Consider the following 18,879-nt stretch of genomic DNA (forward strand, 5'->3'; position numbering starts at 1 on the left):
GGTTGTTATACACTGACGAATATCAATGGTTATCGTCTTATCACTAGTCATATTATATTTTTATACGTAACTGAGAGCACTGCAGGTAGCGCATCCTCGGTAGTATAGTGGTCAGTATCCCCGCCTGTCACGCGGGAGACCGGGGTTCGATTCCCCGCCGGGGAGATGCGATTTTTATACCGCAAGACTTCCCTGATATTACGGGAATGACACGGTTGCTGCACAATCTTAAGTGGATGCGGCTTTTTTTCCACTTAAATTGTTATTTGTTTAACATTTTATTGGTCTGGCAAGTTTCGGATTTTAAGTCATCGTCCAATGTTTTTAGCTCTAAGCAAAGGCATACCACATTACAGCTGTTACCATAACACGAGAAGAACTGCGAAATTATAGTAATATATGAAACTAAAGAGCCAAAACTTTTTTAAACAAAAAATCTGTATCGGATTTTTCACTCAAGACCATGTATTAAATCTATTGTAATAACTATACAAGGGTGAGACAGTAGGAAAGCTACAGGCTTTGATAGGTGATAGTATTAGTCATTCTGAGCAAAAAAACTTCATATGGACGTATGACCTATTCCGAATGGTTTCCGCGATAGAACACATTTTATATCACTTTTATACGTTTTTCTTGAATAACTCGACAACCGCAACCACCAGCGAAAACGTGTCGCTGTACAAAATTAAACTATATTAAATTTCCTGCAAAAAAGGTCCTATTCATTTTTTTTCTCTAGAACCAATGGGGTGTGCGAAGAGAGAGCGAGAATCTTGAAAAACTCGCTCGACGCGCATGCGCTGTACCTCACGTAGTTTTCGTAGGACAATTTGAGGTAGCGTATCGAGGTACCAAGTTGAACAGTTTGATACGGGACACTTGTGGTCTATCAAGTCGGGAAACTACCTCAGATTGGCCTGTTCTAGTGATTTTTGTTCATTTCGAGCTATTTTTCAGCTTATTAGGCCATCTTCAGCAAACAATTAGAGATAGCCTAATAATCCGATAACTAGTTCGAAACAAACAAAAATCAGTAGAACGAAAACTGTGTACCTGCTACTTAACTGTAAATATTAAACTGTTCTACCAAGAAGTAACTGTAGAATCCATAAATAACATTCTAATGCATTAACAGTGATCAACGTTTTTCTTAATCATACTTTAGCTATCTAACTTTTATTTCAAAAATCATGTACAGTCGTAGTCTCTGTAATCACTACTTTTGCATCTTCCGAAAGACGAAAACCGAATTTCATAAACCGTTTTTAGTTGTCGTTCTTACATGATAAGGTCTGAAGCTGATTTTTGTAACCCAGTTAAATATTGCGCCTGGGAAACACGTGTTCCAGTTTCTGATACAGTCAGCACATTTGCTGTATCTCTTCACTTACATATTAAAGCAGACAGTTTCATTCTCAATGTAATATTTGTGCATCTCCTTCGTTGCACAGTAAGGTCACTCCGTCCATATTCGACGAATATTTTGAAAACAAGACATAATTTGATTCCCAAACACGTTCCAGAAACGGTTGTGTGTTCACTTCGTATCGAAGAGCTATTGCAGAAGTAGAAAACTGGCAACCATATGCGGAATTTCAGAATCGATTTTGGAGTGTTTAGATGACAACCAGAAGCGGTATTGGTAAATCGGTTTACGAAATCCGGTTTTGAGAGCGCATGTAAACATAGTGACTGTTGTGCTCTGATTGTCACGCTGTTGATTTATTAGTGTGAAAATGGCTTCCGCTGCTCCCTGGAACGCTGTTAAAAAGTGGCAACAAATAGATTGTAATTCGGAAGTCTACAGAAAAAATTCGGTTTTGAAGTAATCCAAGTACATTATTTACGAAATCTAAGGCGAATTTGTAAATGGGGGGGCGTAGTTGAATTGGGGCGTTGTAGAACTTCGATTTTCTGTTTTTCGTTCAATTTGAAATACCTACATATTTTAAATATTAAAGTCATCAAATATATGTTAATTAACACGTATTTAATGATCTTTTTTATGAAAAATGCATGTATTCTTTTTTCTAATGACATATTACATAAAAAGTTCCAGTTTTCATCGCAAAAATAAATTCTTAACTATCCAAGATCGTATAAATTAAGAAGACTTCATCATCATCATCATCATCATCATTTAAGACTGATTATGCCTTTCAGCGTTCAGTCTGGAGCATAGCCCCCCTTATACAGTTCCTCAATGATCCCCTATTCAGTGCTAACATTGGTGCCTCATCTGATGTTAAACCTATTACTTCAAAATCATTCTTAACCGAATCCTGGTACCTTCTCCTCGGTCTGCCCCGACTCCTCCTACCCTCTACTGCTGAACCCAGGAGTCTCTTGGGTAACCTTGCTTCTCCCATGCGTGTAACATGACCCCCACCATCTAAGCCTGTTCGCCCTGACTGCTACATCTATAGAGTTCATTCCCAGTTTTTCTTTGATTTCCTCATTGTGGACACCCTCCTGCCATTGTTCCCATCTACTAGTACCTGCAATCATCCTAGCTACTTTCATATCCGTAACCTCAACCTTGTTGATAAGGTAACCTGAATCCACCCAGCTTTCGCTCCCATACAACAAAGTTGGTCGAAAGATTGAACGGTGCACAGATAACTTAGTCTCGGTACTGACTTCCTTCTTGCAGAAGAGAGTAGATCGTAGCTGAGCGCTCACTGCATTAGCTTTGCTACACCTCGCTTCCAGTTCTTTCACTATGTTGCCATCCTGTGAGAATATGCATCCTAAGTACTTGACACCATCCACCTGTTCTTTGTTCCTCCTATTTGGCACTCAATCCGTTTATATTTCTTTCCCACTGACATTACTTTCGTTTTGGAGATGCTAATCTTCATACCATAGTCCTTACATTTCTGATCTAGCTCTGAAATATTACTTTGCAAACTTTCAATCGAATCTGCCATCACAACTAAGTCATCCGCATATGCAAGACTGCTTATTTTGTGTTCACATATCTTAATCTCACCCAGCCAGTCTATTGTTTTCAACATATGATCCATAAATAATATGAACAACAGTGGAGACAGGTTGCAGCCTTGTCTTACCCCTGAAACTACTCTGAACCATGAACTCAATTTACCGCAACTCTAACTGCTGCCTGACTATCCATGTCAAGACCTTTAATTGCTTGCAATAGTTTGCTTCCTATTCCATAATCTTGTAGAACAGACAATAACTTCCTCCTAGGAACCCGGTCATATGCCTTTTCTAGATCTATAAAGCATAGATACAATTCCCTGTTCCACTCATAACACTTCTCCATTCTTTGCCGTAAGCTAAAGATCTGGTCCTGACAACCTCTAAGAGGCCTAAACCCACACTGATTTTCATCCAATTGGTCCTCAACTAATACTCGCACTTTCCTTTCAACAATACCTGAGAAGATTTTACCCACAACGCTGGTTAAAGAGATACCTCTGTAGTTGTTACAATCTTTTCTGTTTCCATGTTTAAAGATTGGTGTGATTACTGCTTTTGTCCAGTCTGATGGAACCTGTCCCGGCCTCCCAGGCCATTTCAATTATCCTGTGTAGCCATTTAAGACCTGACATTCCACTGTATTTGATGAGTTCTGACTTAATTCATGTGGTTCATGGTGTGGGTTCCTGTGGTCATGTCCTAGTTTGTGAACCACGGGCAACGTATGAGTGGCCAAGTAAGTGGTCCCGACAGTCGGGATACCAGCTACTTTGGAATAAGGCTGGGCATCTCGGACATTTTCTGAGTCGTGGTCACCTTTGTGCTCATACGGCAAAGACTACCAAATCCACCGGTTAGTCCCTCAGCCGTTAGGGGTAAAACCCAATGGGACTCGGGGCAAGTAAGGCTAGCAACCTGCTTCCCTGGTACTTTAAATATGATGCTGGCAACAATTAAGAAGACTTAGCAAATTAAATTATAGGACAAAAATGAAATGTATCAAACACTCTTAACTTGGATTATGGTCGTTGTTTTATATCACAGACGTGGTTATCACATGAGCCAGAGTGATAACCGTCGTGGAAACATGGAGCACACTAATTTTCACAGCATCGAGCACACGGTACAAATGCTGTATATTTACATTTGCCACCGCACCACTGCAATATGACCCGAACAGAGCTGATGTGGAGCCAAGTTAAGGGACTTGTCGCGATAAATAACGAGGCATTTAACCCACCAGACGTACTGAAACTAAAGAACGCAGCTTCGTCACACGTTTGTGCCAAAACCTGGTGGGATACGGAACGGCAGGTCGTAAAAGAAGAGGAGAAAATGTGGCGCTTCGCTAGTTCCCCGGATTCTGTAGCTGGTCGACTCTTCATCAACGTAGCAGATGGCAGTTCCAGTACTGAACTGTATTTCTCGGATTCGTCAACCTTCAGAGGCTTCAGTATTTAACTATACGGTCAAATCCCGTCAAAAACGCCTTGAGTCACACATAGCTCGAGCTGAAAAATTCCGAGATTAAGTCGGAAATTTTCAACACTCTTGTTTTTAATTTCAAAACTATGGTATCTGAGAACGAGAGAATGTTACACTCTCCTTCTGGTTGCAGGAATTTTCCCGACCATTACTTCATTCTGTTCAAAAGTTAAATGACATTCGATGCTCTATTGTTTCTCTGCTCGCCTCTTTTCACGTCTTACCTGCAGCTACAAACATTAGTGCAGGTTAAACTGTATGAAACGTCCCTTTAGAAAAATTTATGAATGACTGTGCTGATAAACCTCTTACATTACTTGATTTTCAAACAGCTGAGCAGAACTGAACGTACTCAGACATTTCGCTATTTACCTATTCTGATCAACACGAAACTGACACACAATATTATTAGCGCAACGCAATCTGACTTTCAATAATCCCTACAAAAGAATGGACCTGAGTGACAATAACCTATACCTTTCATGAATCACTTACCTCACAAAAATCTTCGTTACTCGAACTACTGCAATACAGCGAGCGCCACTACTGCCAGCTAAATAAATTCAAACTACGGAAGGCACTAACTACTGATAGGCATAGTCAGCAAATTAAAGATTTTGATAGAGAACAAACAATGTATTTACCTTAAAAGTGCTCAAAAGTCATAATATATATATCAGTTCATGACATCCAGTCTTACAAATTTACTGTCTCTGATGGACACACGTCCAGATCATCCGCTCTGAAAACTCCGTCATCTCTCTCACCACATCCACCACTGCTGGCGGCTCACCTCCAACTGCGCAACGCTACGCGCTGTTAACAGCCAGCTGCCCAACACAACAATGCCAACCAGCCACAGACTGCACACAGCACAGCCAGTGATTTTCATACAGAGCGCTACGTAGTGTTACCAATAAGAAAACCTAAACAGCCTATTTACAACTGGACCAGCTGGTTCATTTTTTTGCTTCAAAGTTAAATGGGCCGGTGAAGCTGTTGCCCCGTATTACCGCTCAGACGGTGTGCGCATCACGCACAGCATAAGCGTATCCGTATTATCGTGCTGTACCTGTACACACCATCCAAGCTCTGTTTGACTCAGTGCCCAAGCGTATCCAGGCCGTTATTACGGCCAGAGGTGGTTGTTCTGGGTACTGAAACTTTCCTCATGTCAGCACGTTGTAGGTGTAACCACACGCAGGTCTGTAGCACGTCATCTTCGTGGTGCAGCAATTTTAATGGCCAGTAGTGTAACTGGATTTCGTTCCACGCAGAGCGGAAAACCAAGGTGTCTAGAGTACAGTCAAGCACCAACCGATTTCTCATACACAAACAACAGTTGACCGGCGTTGCCTGATGAAACGTTGTTGTGACGCCTCGCATAAGGAGGAGAAATGCGTTTTATTGGAAGGACACTTAGAAAATGTAACAGACCTACTAAAGAGACTGCATACTGTACGCTTCTCCGTCCTCTTTTAGAATACTGCTGTGCAGTGTGGGATCCTTACCATATAGGACTGACGGAGTACATCGAAAAAGTTCAAAGAAAGGCAGCACGTTTTGTATTATCGCGAAATATGGGAGAGAGTGTCACCGAAGTGATACAGGATTTGGGCTGGAAATCATTACAAGAAAGGCGTTTTTCGTTGCGACGTAATCTTCTCACGAAACTCCAATCACCAACTTTCTCCTCAGAATGCGAAACTATGTTGTTGACACCGACCTACATAGGGAGGAACGATAACCAAGATAAAATAAGGGAAATCAGAGCTCGTACGGAAAGATATAGGTGTTGATTTTTTCCGCGCGATATACGAAACTGGAATAATAGAGAATTGTGAAGGTGGTTCGATGAACCCTCTACCAGTCACTTAAATGTGATTTGCAGTGTTCCATGTAGATGTAGATCTAGATGTTGTTCGGGCATGGAGGAGATACAGAGAGACAGGAACTGTCGATGCATGCCTCGCTCAGGCCGCCCAAGGGCTACTACTGCAGTGGATGACCGCTACCTACCGGATTATGGATCAGAGGAACTCTGACAGCAACGCCACGATGTTGAATAATACTTTTCGTGCAGCCAGAGCAGGTCGTGTTACAACTGTGCGCAATAGGCTGCACGATGCGCAACTTCACTCCCGACATCCCTGGCGAGGTCCATCTTTGCAACCACGACACCATGCAGCGCGGTACAGATGGGCCCAACAACCTGCTGAATGGACCATTCTTCACCGACGAGTGTCGCATATGCCTTCAACGGGACAATCATCACGTGTTCGGAGGCAACCTGGTCAGGCTGAACGCCTTAGAGACACTGTCCAGCGAGTGCAGCAAGGTGGTGGTTCAAAAAATGGCTCTGAGCACTATGGGACTTAACATCTGAGGTCATCAGTCCCCTAGAACTTAGAACTACTTAAACCTAACTAACCTAAGGACATCACACACATCCATGCCCAAGGCAGGATTCGAACCTGCGACCGTAGCGGTCTCGCGGTTTCAGACAGGTGGAGGTTCCCTGTTGTTTTGGGGTGGCATTATATGGGGCAGACGTACGCCGCTGGTGGTCACGCAAGGCGCCGTAACGGCTGTACGATACCTGAATGCCATCTTCCGACTGATAGTGCAACCGTATCGGCAGCATATTGGCGAGGCATTCGTCTTTGTGGACGACAATTCGCGCCCCCATCCTACACATCTTTTGAATGACTTCCTTCAGAATAACGACATCGCTCGAGTGGAGTGGCCAGCTGGTTCTCCAGACATGAACCCTATGGGACATGCCTGGGATAGATTGAAAAGGGCTGTTTATGGACGACGTGACCCACCAACCACTCTGAGCGATCTACGCCGAATCGCCGTTGAGGAGTGGGACAATCTGGACCAATATTGACTTGATGAACTCGTGGATAATATGCCACGACGAATACAGGCATACATCAAAGCAAGAGGACGTGCTACTGGGTATTAGAGGTACTGGTGTGTACAGCAATCTCGACCACCACCACTGAAGATCTCTCTGTATGGTGGTACAACATGCAATGTGTGGTTTTTATGAGGAATAAAAGGGCGGAAAAAATGTTTATATTGATCTCTATTCCAATTTCTGTTCAGGTTCCGGAACTTTCGGAACCGAGGTGATACAAAACTTTTTTTGATACGTGTAAATTGTTTTTTAAACCTCGAAGAATTTGCTATCTATTTCCAATGTCGCAAAAATGGAACGTATGTAAAGAGATCTTCCACGAACGCACTTGCCAGTGAAAAAGCCAGAATGAAATATTCACGAATCCCTCGTATCTCACAAGATTTAGGCTAATAATAGCACGCAGAGGGAAGGGTATTTTGCATACGATTTATATACGAAACTTCCATATCTACCGCGATATTCAAGGAACTAAATATTTTTGTAAATGAAATAATGTAATTTTTAAGGACCACCAATAGACTGTGAAACGAGAATTGCTGCAGGTTTTTGCAGTAATATAAGTGAAGAAGCAGCACACTTATTTTTATACTCACAATGAGCTTTCTCATAACTATTGGTAAGTCTCGCCTTTAGTTACCAGTTTAATAATACGCTGTTTTAAGACTCTGCAACAATTTCAATTGCATTAAATTGTTAGTGGCATGTACACCTGTAAACGCTGCTGTCTGTAGGCAAAAGAAGCAGATGTTAACACAGCAGCAAGAAAAGTAACGTATTACTCAAAACTCGACACAGTCCATTGTACGCAGGGAAATATAACCGCTTTCCTCCGCTGCATTGTTGGAGCTTTATCCATCACAGCCGAATGGTATTGCGCATTTTCCATTACTATTGCCGAATTCGGAGGAATGTTTTGCAACGGAACATTATCTTTCCAGCCGGTGAACGTGTTCTTGAACGCCCACTTATATTGCGAATCTCGTGTTCAGATATGCTGCACTGTTATTATTAAAGCAGCGCCAAAGCGAATACCTCACGACTGTAGAAGAATTCAACGCCAGAAAATATCGCTTTACAACGAGAGCTAATGAACGTTGGTGCCTCTAATGCGTGACACGACGTGATTCTGTTCACTAGAGTTGTGGCGATTCACGAATTGAACGGCTGTAAATAAAGAATAGTAAGAATCGAATCGTGATATGGACGAATCGTCGTTCAAAAGAATCGTAAGAACGATTGCGTGTTTCCGAGTCGTGACAATTCCAACGATTCATCGATTCCTAGTACGCTATGCTTCGAAGGCAACTTCCGAATCATGCCGAGTCGTGCCGAATGATTACGACCGCCAGATGGCAGTAAAGTGGAGGATGTGTGTGAACAAAGGAAGCTCGGAACGAACAAACGAAGTTCGTGGGCCGTAATATTACTCTTGAAAACCAAGTTCAAGCTGATACTTGGCGGTGGCTGAAGGGAACAAGCGTAAAGTAATTTCCCATTGTACTATCGCTACCATCAGCCACCGCGCCGACATCAGCTGAGTTTGCGCGAGTAATACACGAACTAGTGATGACAGAAACGATATATAGCGAGTACACAGCTCCCAATACACACGATTAAAATGAAGAAATCCAAGTATGCTGAATAAATACGTACCTCTTACTTTTTGCAGATGCAATGCAAAACACACACACACCTTCTTTACACACGAGCAATAGCACTTAGATTATGTATTATATTTTGCGTATCTCGAAAACGGCCCGAACGATTTGGATGAAATTTTGTATTTAGACTGGTTTTTGCCTTTTGAGTTTACCTACATAGTTCCATTCTTTCGTAAAAAGTCAATTTTTGCAAAATATATATATATATATATATATATATATATATATATATATATATATATATATTACAAATGATTGAAGCAATTTCATAAATTCACTGTAGCTCCATTCATTGACATATGGTCACGACACACTACAGATACGTAGAAAAACTCATAAAGTTTTGTTCGGCTGAAGCCGCACTTCAGGTTTCTGCCGCCAGAGCGCTCGAGAGCGCAGTGAGACAAAATGGCGACAGGAGCTGAGAAAGCGTATGTCGTGCTTGAAATGCACTCACATCAGTCAGTCACAACAGTGCAACGACACTTCAGGATGAAGTTCAACAAAGATCCACCAACTGCTAACTCCATTCGGCGACGGTATGCGCAGTTTAAAGCTTCTGGATGCCTCTGTAAGGAGAAATCAACAATTCGGCCTGCAGTGAGCGAAGAAACGATTGAATGCGTGCGGGCAAGTTTCACGCGTAGCCCGCGGAAGTCGACGAATAAAGCAAGCAGGGAGCTAAACGTACCACAGCCGACGGTTTGGAAAATCTTACGGAAAAGGCTAAACCAGAAGCCTTACCGTTTACAATTGCTACAAGCCCTGACACCCGATGACAAAGTCAAACGCTTTGAATTTTCGGCGCGGTTGCAACAGCTCATGGAAGAGGATGCGTTCAGTGCGAAACTTGTTTTCGGTGATGAAGCAACATTTTTTTCTTAATGGTGAAGTGAACAGACACAATGTGCGAATCTGGGCGGTAGAGAATCTTCACACATTCGTGCAGCAAATTCGCAATTCACCAAAAGTTAACGTGTTTTGTGCAATCTAACGGTTTAAAGTTTACGGCCCCGTTTTCTTCTGCGAAAAAAACGTTACAGGACACGTGTATGTGGACATGCTGGAAAATTGGCTCGTGCCACAACTGGAGACCGACAGCGCCGACTTCATCTTTCAACAGGATGGTGCTCCACCACACTTCCATCGTGATGTTCGGCATTTCTTAAACAGGAGATTGGAAAACCGACGGTTCGGTCGTGGTGGAGATCATGATCAGCAATTCATGTCATGGCCTCCACGCTCTCCCGACTTAGCCCCATGCGATTTCTTTCTGTGGGGTTATGTGAAAGATTCAGTGTTTAAACCTCCTCTACCAAGAAACGTGCCAGAACTGCGAGCTCGCATCAACGATGCTTTCGAACTCATTGATGGGTACATGCTGCGCTGAGTGTGGGAGGAACTTGATTATCGGCCCGATGTCTGCCGAATCACTAAAGGGGCACATATCGAACATTTGTGAATGCCTAAAAAAACTTTTTGAGTTTTTGTATGTGTGTGCAAAGCATTGTGAAAATATCTCAAATAATAAAGTTATTATAGAGCTGTGAAATCGCTTCAATCATTTGTAATAACCCTGTACATCACTTTTGGTTATAAAATGTCTTCCCTTGAGTTAGGTCATAAACATAATGCCTCATTTAAATACGTTACTACAATATACTTTTTAATTAAAACAGATGTCTGTAGTTAGACACATTCAAGCCACACAACCAAACTGCCATACCACGTAATTTTGCACCACCTGTCGCACAAATCGACTCCTCTTTCCTGGTATACTTAAAATAAAACAATAGATGCCATCAAATCAAACGTGACCTTTCATCAATTAAAGCATTACATATATAAATCGACAATCACACTTGTGACGTCATGTGCATGTTTACTAATAAATAAACTATTTCTGGCATATCTTATCATGACACAGTTCGATTCTAACCCCATTGGCAATTTCAGACATGTCCTGCCATCTGTGAGTAAAATGTGGATTTTTTTGCATTCCGTAACAATCGTGCCATCGCAGACTAGAATGAATCGTGAACGAATCATTGGAATCGATTCGCAATGTGAGATTGAATCGTAGGAATCGAATCGGGAAAAAGAATCCCAACTCTGCTGTTCACCCACGGCGTGGCAACAGGGGCGCTTTACCTAGCGAACCGCTGGCGGCGTGGTAGGGAAAGCTGGCTCGCCATTACTGTTACCTGGGCGACGGCGACATGCCACCTGCGCTGAGCCAGACGTCAAAGGTCGCAACTAATTTTAAACGCACTATAGTCGAAGAGAGTTTATTATAAAAACAGGAACAGACCAACTTTTAAGCCATGTTTACAAACGCACTACAGGGACGTCTAACAGCTGTAGCGACGCCAGCGCTCGAAGCAGTTACGTTTCATATTGCGGTGAACAGAAGACGAACGCCGTCTGTGATCGAATATAGGGCGAGATTTGACAAAGTTCCCTATTACAACATCAAATTTCTTTGACATAAATATTTGACATATCAACTTTGACAAAGTAATATGATACTGTAGTACCGGCCTTACACGTGAAACTTGGCATTCTCGGCACGCTATTGACTCTGTGCATCTCGGAATACTGATTTCGCTAACGATTTCGGAAATGAAATGTCCCATGCGTCTAGCTCCAACTACTATTCCGCGTTCAAAGTCTGTTAATTCCCATCGCGCGGCCACAATCATGTCGGAAGCCTTATCCACTGCCCTTTTTACACCTTGTGTTCGCGATGCCACTGCCATCTGTGTGCATATACGTATCCTGTAACTCAGCGCAGATGGCAGAACTGCTTCGCTGGTGCCTTTACATCTACATTGATACTCTGCAAATCGCATTTAAGTGTCTGGCAGAGGGTTCATCGAACCACCTTCACAACTCTCTATTATTCCAATCTCGTATACCGCATGAAAAGAATCAACACCTGTATCTTTCCGTACGAGCTCTGATTTCCCTTATTTTATCTTGGTGATCGTTCCTCCCTATGTAGGTCGGTGTCAACAAAATATTTTCGCATTCGGAGGAGAAAGTTGGTGATTGGAATTTCGTGAGAAGATACCGTCGCGACGAAAAACGCCTCTCGTCGCGACGAAAAACGCCTCTCTTTTAATGATGTCCAGCCCAAATCCTGTATCATTTCTGTGACACTCTCTCCCATATTTCACTATAATACAAAACGTACTGCCTTTCTTTGAACTTTTTCGATGTACTCCGTCAGTCCTATCTGGTAAGAATCCCACACCGCGCAGCAGTATTCTAAAAGAGGACGGACAAGCGTAGAGTAGGCAGTCTCCTTAGTAGGTCTGTTACATTTTCTAAGTGTCCTGCCAACAAAACGCAGTCTTTGGTTAGCCTTCCCCACAACATTTTCTGTGTGTTCCTCCCAATTTAAGTTGTTCGTAATTGTAATACGTAGGTATTTAGTTGAATTTACGGCTTTTAGATTAGACTGATTTATCGTGTAACCGAAGTCTAACGAGTTCCTTTTAGCACTCATATGGATGACCTAACACTTTTCGTTATGTAGGGCCAACTGACACTTTTCGCACCATTCCGATATTTCTTCTAAATCCTTTTGCAGCTTGTTTTGATCTTCTGATTACTTTACTAGTCGATAAACGACAGCGTCTTCTGCAAACAACCAAAGATGACTGCTCAGGTTGTCTCCCAAATCGTTTATATAGATAAGGAACAGCAAAGGGCCTATAGCACTACCTTGAGGAGCGCCAGAAATCACTTCTGTTTTACTCGATGACTTTCCGTCAATTTCTACGAAATGTGACCTCTCTGACACGAAAGCACAAATCCACTCACATAACTGGGAAGATATTCCATAAGCACTCCATTTTACTACGAGCCGCTTGTGTGGTACAGTGTCAAAAGCCTTCTGGAAATCCATAAATACGGAATCGATCTGAAATTCGTTGTAATAGCAATCAACACTTCATGTGAATAAAGACCTAGTTGTGTTTCACAGGAACGATGTTTTCTAAACTCATGTTCACTGTGTGTCAATAGACCGTTTTCTTCGACGTAATTCATAATGTTCGAACACAATATATGTTCTAAAATCCTGCTACACATGGACGTTAACGATATGGGCCTGTAATTAACTGGATTACTCCTGCTACCTTTCTTGGATATTGGTGTGACCTGTGCAACTTTGTAGTCTTTGGGTACGCATCTTTCGTTCGAGCGAACGGTTGTAAATGATTGTTAAGTATGGAGCTAAAGCATCAGCATACTCCGAAAGGAACCTAATTGGTATACAGTCTGGACCAGAAGACTTTCTTTTATTAAGTGATTTAAGTTGCTTCACTACTCCGAGCATATTTGCTTCTACATTACTCAGTTCTATATTCGAATTCTGGAATATTTACTTCCTCTTCTTTTCTGAAGGCATTTCGGAAGGCTGTGTTTAGTAACTCTGCTTTGGTAGCACTGTCTTCGATAGTATCTCCATTGCTATCGCGCAGAGAAGGCATTGATTGTTTCTTGCCGCTAACATACTTCACATACGACCAGAATCTCTTTGGATTTTCTGCCAGGTTTCGCGACAAAGTTTCGTTGTGGAAACTGTTATAGGCGTCTCGCATTGAAGTCCGCGCTAAATTTCGAGCTTCTGTAAAAGATTGCCAATCTTGGGGATTTTGCGTCTGTTTAAATTTGGCGTGTTTTTTTCGTTGTTTATGCAACAGTGTTCTAACCCGTTTAGTGTAGCAAGGAGGATCAGCTCCGTCGTTTGTTAATTTATTTGGTATAAATCTCTCAATCGATGCCGTACCATTTGTTTGAATTTAAGCCACATGTGGTCTACACTTATATTATTAATTTGGAATGAGTGGAGATTGTCTCTCAGGACGGCGTCAAGTGAATTTTTATCTGCTTTTTTGAATAGGTACATTTTTCGCTTACTTTTCGAGGATTTGGGGATTACAATATTCAGTCTCGCTACGACAGCCCTGTGTTCACTAATCCCTGAATCGGTTTTGATGCTCGTTATTAACTCAGGATTATTTGTTGCTAAGAGGTCAAGTGTGTTTTCACAACCGTTTACTATTCGCGTGGGCTCATGAACTAACTGCGCGAAATAATTTTCAGAGAATGCGTTTAGCACAATTTCGGATGACATTTTATGCGTACCTACGGAAGTAAACATGTATTTTCGCCAACATGCAGATGATGAAGAAATAGATGAAATGTATGACGAGATAAAAGAAATTATTCAGGTAGTGAAAGGAGACGAAAATTTAATAGTCATGGGTGACTGGAATTCGTCAGTAGGAAAAGGGAGAGAAGGAAACATAGTAGGTGAATATGGATTGGGGGGAAGGAATGAAAGAGGAACCCGCCTTGTAGAATTTTGCACAGAGCATAACTTAATCATAGCCAACACTTGGTTCAAGAATCATAAAAGAAGGTTGTATACGTGGAAGAATCCTGGAGATACTAGTAGGTATCAGATAGATTATATAATGGTAAGACAGAGATTTAGGAACCAGGTTTTAAATTGTAAGACATTTCCTGGGGCAGATGTGGATTCTGACCACAATCTATTGGTTATGAACTGCAGATTGAAACTGAAGAAACTGCAAAAAGGTGGGAATTTAAGGAGATGGGACCTGGATAAACTGAAAGAACCAGAGGTTGTAGAGAGTTTCAGGGAGAGCATAAGGGAACAATTGACAGGAATGGGGGAAAGAAAGACAGTAGAAGAAGAATGGGTAGCTCTGAGAGATGAAGTAGTGAAGGCAGCAGAGGATCAAGTAGGTAAAAAGACGAGGGCTAATAGAAATCCTTGGGTAACAGAAGAAATATTGAATTTAATTGATGAAAGGAGAAAATACAAAAATGCAGTAAATGAAGCAGGCAAAAAGGAATACAGACGTCTCAAAAATGATATCGACAGGAAGTGCAAAATGGCTAAGCAGGGATGGCTAGAGGACAAATGTAAGGATGTAGAGGCTTGTCTCACTAGGGGTAAGATAGATACTGCCTACAGGAAAATTAAAGAGACCTTTGGAGAGAAGAGAACCACTTGTATGAATATCAAGAGCTCAGATGGCAACCCAGTTCTAAGCAAAGAAGGGAAGGCAGAAAGGTGGAAGGAGTATATAGAGGGTTTATACAAGGGCGATGTACTTGAGGACAATATTATGGAAATGGAAGAGGATGTAGATGAAGACGAAATGGGAGATAAGATACTGCGTGAAGAGTTTGACAGAGCACTGAAAGACCAGAGTCGAAACAAGGCCCCGGGAGTAGACAACATTCCATTTGAACTACTGATGGCCTCGGGAGAGCCAGTCATGACAAAACTCTACCATCTGGTGAGCACGATGTATGAGACAGGGGAAATACCCTCAGACTTCAAGAAGAATATAATAATTCCAATCCCAAAGAAAGCAGGTGTTGACAGATGTGAAAATTACCGAACTATCAGTTTAATAAGTCACAGCTGCAAAATACTAACGCGAATTCTTTACAGACGAATGGAAAAACTGGTAGAAGCCGACCTCGGGGAAGATCAGTTTGGATTCCGTAGAAATGTTGGAACACGTGAGGCAATACTGACCTTACGACTTATCTTGGAAGAAAGATTAAGAAAAGGCAAACCTACGTTTCTAGCATTTGTAGACTTAGAGAAAGCTTTTGACAATGTTAACTGGAATACTCTCTTTCAAATTCTGAAGGTGGCAGGGGTAAAATACAGGGAGCGAAAGGCTATTTACAGTTTGTACAGAAACCAGATGGCAGTTATAAGAGTCGAGGGGCATGAAAGGGAAGCAGTGGTTGGGAAAGGAGTAAGACAGGGTTGTAGCCTCTCCCCGATGTTATTCAATCTGTATATTGAGCAAGCAGTAAAGGAAACAAAAGAAAAATTCGGAGTAGGTATTAAAATTCATGGAGAAGAAGTAAAAACTTTGAGGTTCGCCGATGACATTGTAATTCTGTCAGAGACAGCAAAGGACATGGAAGAGCAGTTGAACGGAATGGACAGTGTCTTGAAAGGAGGATATAAGATGAACATCAACAAAAGCAAAACGAGGATAATGGAATGTAGTCAAATTAAGTCGGGTGATGCTGAGGGAATTAGATTAGGAAATGAGACACTTAAAGTAGTAAAGGAGTTTTGCTATTTAGGGAGTAAAATAACCGATGATGGTCGAAGTAGAGAGGATATAAAATGTAGACTGGCAATGGCAAGGAAAGCGTTTCTCAAGAAGAGGAATTTGTTAACATCGAGTATAGATTTAAGTGTCAGGAAGTCGTTTCTGAAAGTATTTGTATGGAGTGTAGCCATGTATGGAAGTGAAACATGGACGATAACTAGTTTGGACAAGAAGAGAATAGAAGCTTTCGAAATGTGGTGCTACAGAAGAATGCTGAAGATAAGGTGGGTAGATCACGTAACTAATGAGGAGGTATTGAATAGGATTGGGGAGAAGAGAAGTTTATGGCACAACTTGACTAGAAGAAGGGATCGGTTGGTAGGACATGTTTTGAGGCATCAAGGGATCACAAATTTAGCATTGGAGGGCAGTGTGGAGGGTAAAAATCGTAGAGGGAGACCAAGAGATGAATACACTAAGCAGATTCAGAAGGATGTAGGTTGCAGTAGATACTGGGAGATGAAGAAGCTTGCACAGGATAGAGTAGCATGGAGAGCTGCATCAAACCAGTCTCAGGACTGAAGACCACAACAACAACAACATCGAGGGTAAATTAAAGTCACCACCAACTATTATCGTATGAGTCGGGTACGTGTTCGACATCAAACTCCAGTTGTCTTTGAACCTTCCAGCAACTGTATCATCTGAATTGGGAGGTTCGGAAAGCCGAACTACCAGATCTTTTCCACACTTTCATGTACAATTCTTGTGTCGTCTTAGCCGTCCTCCGCAATCTGTCCCATCTGTGATGCACGCTTTGTTCTTCAGTCTGGCAATATTTGCGCCAGTCCCGGAGATAGTATGTTGTGTGGGGACCAACACGCAACGTGCCGTTTGCCTAGTGAGCTCACACTGACCTACGGCTACAGCGCAAACTCCACGCGGGGTGTATCTCGTCTTATCTCACGTAGCAGAGCGAGATTTGGGATCCTAACAGAAGACTGGCAAAACAGCATACGCAGGGAGAAAAAAAGGTGGCAAAATTCAAACTTTACGTGGATCTGAGTACATTTACATTCGCAGTCGGTCAATCAGTGTGAAGTGCATGGGGCAGAAAGTACACTGGGGCGGTGGCAAGGAGGGGGGGGGGGGGCTATGGAGGCTTTAGCCCCCCCACTCCCCCGTGGAGTATCATATTACACTGGATAAAATGACTTCAGAAATCAGCGAATATATTACTTCAACAGAGTCAATCTTTTTTTAAATAATTATGTAGCAATATAGGTTTCAGTGTATTTCAAGCACAGTTTAACAAAAGAAGAAGACTGGCAAATACGAGGGTTGCCCAGTAAATAATGCCCCATATTTTTTCTCTCCAGAAGTATTTATTCCACAACAATCAAATTTACATATGTGAAAGACTGATGTTTTGTCTACTTGCTTTATTTTTCCACATAATCTCCTTCAAGTTCGACGGCCTTTTTCCAGCGAGACACAAGAGCGTGTATTCCCTGCCGGTAAAAATCTGTACTCTGCCTACGGAGCCAGGTTGTCACTTCGTGAATCACTTCTTCGTCATCGGCAAAACGTCTTCCACGAATGAAATTCTTCATTGGCCCAAACAAGTGAAAGTCTGAAGGAGCCAAATCGGGGCTGTAGGGTGGATGGGGTAACACTATCCAACCCAGTTTCGCGATGTGTTCACAAGTCCTCAAACTTGTGTGAGGACGAGCGTTATCATGCTGAATCAAAACATCCTGTGGGTTAACATGACGCCCAAGGCGCCGGAAGCGCTGCTTAAGTTTGTCTAATGTTTTGAAATAAGCCTCTGAATTTATGGTACTGCCTTTTGGCATCACATCAATGAGAATTACGCCCTCGCAATCCCAAAACACAGTCATCATGACTTTTCCGGCTGAAGGAACTGTTTTGAATTTTTTCTTCTGTGGAGAATAAGCATGACGCCATTCCATCGATTGTCTTTTTGTTTCGGGCTCAAAATGATGCACCCAAGTTTCATCACCTGTCACAATCCGTGACAAAAAGGCCTCCCCGTCAACGTGAAAGCGTCGCAACAAATCGAAAGAAATGTCATTTCTTTGGGATTTGTGATCGACAGTAAGACACCGAGGAACCCATCTTGCACACACTTTTGAGTATCCAAGCTGATTGATAATCACATCCACACTTCCTTTGCTTACTGACAACTCCAGTGCCAATTGTCGAGTCGTAATGCGTCGATCCCGTCGAATGAGAACATCAGCCCGCTGCAACATGTCAGGCGTGACAGCCGTGGGAGGCCTTCCCGACCGCGGCAAATCTCGAAGCTCCGCAGCACCGCCCTCTGATGCTTTCACCCTCTGTGCCCAGCGACCAACAGTACTCCTATCGACTGCAGATGTTCCGTAGACTTTGCACAAGCGTTTATGAATATTGCCCACGGTTTCTTCCTCTGCTACGAGAAATTCAATCACTGCACGTTGTTTATGACGGATGTCACCTGCAGACGCCATTTTAGAACATTCCTACACCACCGCTCTCTGTCGGAGGAAATTGAAACTTTGCGTACACACGCGGGAAACTTCAAATAACTCGCACCTAAAGTGTCACATTTCTAATATTTTTTATTTCGGAGAAAAAAAATATGGGGCATTATTTACTGGGCAACCCTCGTAGTTTATTTCTAAACCAATTAATATCATTTAACTTAATATAGGCGTCTTATTAT

General features: G+C 42.3%; 1 protein-coding gene and 1 non-coding gene across 6 annotated transcripts in view; both read left to right on the forward strand.

The window, feature by feature from the left end:
* The window catches only part of LOC126108920 (serine/threonine-protein kinase OSR1), a 525,656-nt gene that overhangs the window by 257,163 nt on the left and 249,614 nt on the right, over positions 1-18,879 (forward strand). The window lies entirely within an intron of this gene.
* Trnad-guc (transfer RNA aspartic acid (anticodon GUC)) lies at positions 94-165 on the forward strand. Its single transcript has one exon. It is a non-coding gene; the product is annotated as a tRNA-Asp (tRNA).

The sequence above is a fragment of the Schistocerca cancellata genome, chromosome 11 (assembly GCF_023864275.1).
Source record: "Schistocerca cancellata isolate TAMUIC-IGC-003103 chromosome 11, iqSchCanc2.1, whole genome shotgun sequence".
NCBI classification, from domain to species: Eukaryota; Metazoa; Arthropoda; class Insecta; order Orthoptera; family Acrididae; genus Schistocerca; species Schistocerca cancellata.